General features: G+C 56.2%; 1 long non-coding RNA gene across 1 annotated transcript; it reads left to right on the top strand.

The window, feature by feature from the left end:
* Positions 1-1,200: 1,200 nt before the first annotated feature.
* On the top strand, positions 1,201-2,785 carry LOC136569675 (uncharacterized). Its single transcript, XR_010785434.1, has 3 exons — positions 1,201-1,278; positions 1,483-1,624; positions 1,817-2,785. It is a non-coding gene; the product is annotated as an uncharacterized lncRNA (long non-coding RNA).
* The last annotated feature ends 2,694 nt before the right edge of the window (positions 2,786-5,479 follow it).

Here is a 5,479-nt window from a genome sequence, read left to right as displayed (position 1 = left end):
GGGTCCTATTTGAAAGCAGAGGTGGGCCTGGAAGAGACAGGACAGTCCATGTGGAAACCATTTTTGTGGGTTGCGAGAAACAGAGGGGCTTCTGTGCACTCAAAATATTCCACTGCCTTTCCCAGTTACTAAACCTCTGGAGCACAACTGGTTTGGGTTTGGCTGGCATTCCTCAGGCAGGGAATGGCTGAAAGACAAAACACACCTCACTGCTGGGAGCCCAAGTGCTGTGTGTGGGAAGCGGATATACTTCACCCTGAGAATTCCGTCCTACCCGGTGTGTGAGTAAATGAATTAAGTTTAAAGGCTTCCAGGATGAAAGGACGTAGTCTCATGATGTGCCAGGGGAAGTTTAGGTTTGGAGACTTTAGGTTGGAGGAATTACTTCACCAAAAGGGTGTTTAGACATTGGAATGGGCTGCCCTCGGAGGTGGTGGAGCCACCATCCTATTGCCATGGTGGTGTTCAGTCACAGGATGGACTCGGAGATCTCGGAGGTCTTTCCCAACATCACTGACTCCGTGTCTCCATCCCCAGCCGGAGGAGCGCACAGGGGCGCAGCCCCTACGCACAACATGGACCCCCCCCGCTGCCATTTTGCGCGCGCCGCTCCCCACGTGCCCCGGACACGGGGGACAGCCCCGCCCGCGCCCTGACGTCACGCGAAGCGCATGCGCCGAGCGGAGGCGGGAGGGGGCGCCACCGCCCGAGGCCGCGGGGCGGGTCAGCCGGAAGTCGCCGAGCCCCGCGCAGGAAGTGGCCCCCGTGCGCACGCCGCCACCAGCGGACCCCGGCTGCGGCCGCCCGCGCGGCCCTTTGTGACTCATGTGACTGACGCGCGCGGCGCTGACCAATGGCAGCGGCTCCTCCCTTGCGCGCCTGGCCCCGCCTCCCCTCGGGTATCACGGCCAATCGGGAGGGCAAGTTCGCCTCCGTTGCCATCTCCTCCCTGATGGATGGGTGAGAAACCCAATGAGATCGCTAGCCCCGCCCCCGCCCCCGCCAATGGGCGCCGCGCAATGCGGCGCTCGCGGGCCGGGGGCAGCCAGGGAGGGCCCGGCCGGACGCCCCCGCCCCGCGGCGTCTCCGCGGGCGCCGCCGGCCGCGCTCCTGCGTCGGGGGCAGCCGCCCCGCCCTCCCCCCGCCTCCTTGAGGGGCTCCGGCCGCCCCCGGCCCCGGGCAGCCTCGCCGCCCGCCACACGTTCCCTGGCTGGATGCGACACGGGGCGGGGAGGAGCCGCCCGGCCGCTGCGTGCGGAGGCTCTGCGCGCTCTTAAGGTGGCCCGAGAGCCCGACGGGACCGGGACCGGGATAGCCGGGGGTGTCCCCCGTGGGGCGGAGGAGGGTGCGGCAGCGGAGGCGGGAGCTGCTTGGTGTGAGGGCGGCTGCTGGGGAATGCCCGCTCGGCCGTCAGGGTGAGGGAAGCGGGTGGAGGTTTGTACCGGGAGATAAGAGCCTGTCACATGAGGATTCCCGCTGCAGAGACGGGGAGCGGCGGCTTGAGACAGTCTGTGCCTTCCTGTGTGTCCGAGGCTGGGCCAGCAAACACGTCCCTCGACGATTGTCCAACCTTTGAAACTTTGGAGCTCCCGGCAAGTGCGGTTGGCTCTGGTGGAGATATCAGGTACACTGGCTTTCTTGTAGTTAGAATCCTAAACATGTAATTGAAGAGCTGATTTTTAAACCACCAGTTTTGGCTTCTCGATTTTGCAAGAGGCATACACGCATAGGTATGTCATTTACATAGAGCACACCAAGAAATTATTCAAGATACACAACGTGAGTAACCAATAAATTTTTACATGTGTATCTACAGAGTCTGTGAGTCGGCAAAAGACCTCTGAGAACATCAAGTCGAACCTTTGACTGAACACCACCATAGCAACTAGACCATGGCACTGAGTGCCACATCCAGTCTTTACTTAAAGACTTCCAAGGACATAGGTTGTACCACCTTCCTGGCAGCCCATTCCAATGTCTAATCACCATTTTCTGTGAAGAAATTCCTCGTGAAGTCCAACCTAAACCACCCCTGACACAGCCTGTGGCTATGTTCTCCTGTCCTGTCTCTTGATAGCTGGGAGAAGAGGCTGACCCCCACCTGGCTGCCCCCTCCTTTCAGGTGGTTGTAGAGTAAGAGGGTTACCTCTGAGCCTCTTCTACAGGCCAAACAACCCCATTCCCTCAGTCATTCTTGTACTTGTGTGCAAGTACATAAACAAAGGTTTTTCTGGCTAAGAAGGGTTTTTTAAAAAAACCCAAGCCAAACACCTAACCCTGCCCAGGGAGAAAAACATGTTAGGATACCTGCACGTTACATAGGATTGCTGAGATGCCTGTTTATTACTAGTTAAAAATGGAAGGAACAGTCCTTCAGCCAGGATGTAGAAGAGAATTCCTTCCCAAAAACTGAGACTTTCAGTGTCCCAACTGCCAAAAACCAAAGCCACCTCCTACACCTTCCTGGATGCGAGAAGCCCCAACTGCCCGCTATCCATCTGTCAAAATTTATAGATCTCCTTAGACAAATATTAACAATTCAGTCATGCGCAAAGCCTGTGGCATATTGAAAAAATTGGGAGAAGGATAAAATACAGTGAATGTAATGTAAAAATAAGCTACGTGGTGACTGGCTTACTCTTTTTCCCCGTGTCTCCATCTGCTCTCCTCTGTCTTCTATTTAGCTGTGAAAGGCTTTGGGATGTGTCTTTGTTCTCTGAATGCTGAATATGATGATGGATCACAATACATTTATCTCTGTGCATTTCTGCCACACTGATCCTTTGCCCTGCCTCCCTAGGGCACTTTTTGTGTTGGATGGTAATTTTTACATTTACATTCATACAAGCAGTGGAACAAGTTAGTTACATCATACCTTTAATTGTCTATAAAAATCAGGCAGTACTTCAGATATTCATTTGAGGAGAGGATCCTGAAAACCAAAAGGAAAAATAAGTAGGGAACACACATCGGATGCCTGGAACACGTCGAGTCCAACCACAGCTTTTTAACACCTCTGCATTTGGCTACAGATCAAACAACTTGCAGATACCACCCGTCTGCCTCGCAGCACAAGGATGCTCCTGCCTTGTCTCTCAGTGAAGAGTAGTCTGAGCACTGTGTGGACACAAATCCTAGCTAGAGGGGAACTAGGGAGCATGGACTAGGAGTAGCAGACACACCCAAAGACCACCTAGCCCAAACAGAAGTCAGAGGCAAAAGAACAGGGGAGCTGAAGCTAGGCTGTTCTCGCAGGACTTGAGTGAGGCTGGGAGAAATGACAATAGGACAGAGCTCTGCTGTGGCACTGGGAGGGAAAGAGATGGTTGTTGGCCCTTGGTAATGATCAAGAACACCATAATTGGGATCTGTAGTGAGATCATGCAAATAGTATGGGGAAAAAGGCAGGAAACCCTTCTTGACAGAACAGGTAGTGGCATAAGGAGGGAAGTTGTGACTAGAGCTGCTGGCATGGGTGCAGAAGAAGGGGATAGTATGGGAGAAGGAGGACACAGAATCTTGAGAGGATGGAGGATAATGACTTGACTTCCTGAAATGAAGGCGTGGAACTATGGCACAGGTTTTGACCTGTCGAAGGAATGCAAGGAGTCATTGCAGGTGCAATGGTAAATTCAGCTCTGCAAATGCAGCAAGTCTTAAAACACCCCCTCTGCTATCTCAATTTCCATATTACAGTTTCCAGAAGTAAAAAAATGATTTTCTCAGAAAGTGCTGTTTCCTCCCAGTGTATGTGCTGTCCTCTACTTCAAGCCTTAGAGCAGTGCTACCATTTGGAAGGATTCAGATGTGAAACCACACACAAAAAGATGAGATGATGAAATACGCAGTGACTTTCAGATAACTGGGATAGGGGCCCCAGGGGGGACTGTTTCAGTCATGCTTTTCAGATTGACACATCAAAATGATCTGCATATGACACTGTCTGCTGGTGTATGGGACACCAGGCAGCACCTGCTCCTCCTCAGACATTTTAGAGTATTAGCTTTATTTGGCGTGCTTTATTGCACAGTCCCCTTTAATGTTATAATGAACTACTGCCTTGGTCTGCATCCATGAGACACTTCAACAGGAGACTCCTAGTTATTGGCCTGCTGGGTCAGAGTGGGACAGCACTGAGTATAATTCACAGAGTCACAGAATGAGTTAGGTTGGAAGGAACCACAGCAGGTCATCTGGTCCATCCTCCTTGTTTTAGCAGGGTCCTCCCAGAGCGCATTGTTGCTGATTGCATTCAGATGGTTCTTGAGTATCTCCAATGAGGGTGACTCCATAGCCTCTCTGGGCAGCTTTCTCCAGTGGACAGTCTGTACAGTGCAGTTTACCTGCACAGTAAAGAAGTTCTTCCCCATGTTCAGGTGGAACTTCCTGTACATCAGCTTCTGCCTCTTCATCCTAGTGGTTGGCACCGCTGAGAAAAGCCTTGTTGCATCTTCTTGGGACCCCCACTTTAGATATTTATGCATATTAATGAGGTAAATTAATGGGGTTTCCTATATGGTTCTAGCTGGCTTTAATACACGGGAGAGATAGCAAAGAGACCTTTAACAGGATTGTGGTAGAAACACGTTTTAAGATCTGGTGATGTCTCTGCAATAGGTTATGGACACACACAATGCTTGAGGGAAGACTACTTAGAGAGGGAGAGCTGCATTGTTTTTGGGGTGGGAGTTGACTCGGAGCACTCAGGGCTGAAGCAGGGCACCACCGCTGCATGGGCGGTGTGAGCAGCGCGGGTGGGCAGACCCCGGCCCGGGGTGGCCATTTGTGAGCCCCCGTGCCGGGGCTGTTACCGGCTGTCGCAGGGGTGCCTCCGCAGCCGCTGCCCCCCGCTTACAGCGGCGAAAGGCGGCCTGCGGGCGAGGGCCCCACGGCCATCTCCGCGGTGAATCGAGCCCCGTGCGGGGCACGGCCTCGGCCGGTCCCGGCGGGCGAGCAGCTCCTCCCCTCTGCCTGGCAGAGCGGGCGGGCAGCCCCTACTCCCCCGGCCCGGCGCCTCCTTAACCCGGGAAGGCGGGGGTGGCCGCGGCTGGGGGAGCCGGGGGAGGCGGAGCGGCGGCCGGGGAGGAGCCGGGGCCTGCAGTGGAGCCGCAGCCCGGAGCAGCAGCCGCGGGAGCGGCGGGGCCTGGAGAGAGTCAGCACCGCCCGGGCCGGGCCCCCCGCACCGGAGCCCGGGGAGCCCCCCGGGGACGAAGCCGCGGCCCGGCGGAAGGCGGCGGAGGCGCCGCGCAGCCCCGCGCAGGCCCGTGAGCCGCCGCGGCCTCCCGTGGTAGCCGAGCCCGGGCAGGAGGAGCTGGGGCCTGGGGGGAAGCCAGGGACAGCGGCCGGGGTGGGGGGACACCCCCGTAGCCTGCCGGGGTGGGGGAGAGACCCTGCCCGCCGCCCCCCGCCCCGTCCGCAGCCCCGTTAGGCAGCCCCGCGCCCGGTGTGGGGACACCCCGGCGCCCCCCCCTGCCAGGCC

The sequence above is a fragment of the Molothrus aeneus genome, chromosome 2, assembly GCF_037042795.1.
Source record: "Molothrus aeneus isolate 106 chromosome 2, BPBGC_Maene_1.0, whole genome shotgun sequence".
NCBI classification, from domain to species: Eukaryota; Metazoa; Chordata; class Aves; order Passeriformes; family Icteridae; genus Molothrus; species Molothrus aeneus.
Note: the sequence above shows the minus strand (reverse complement) of the source record. Positions and strands in the feature narration are given on the sequence as shown.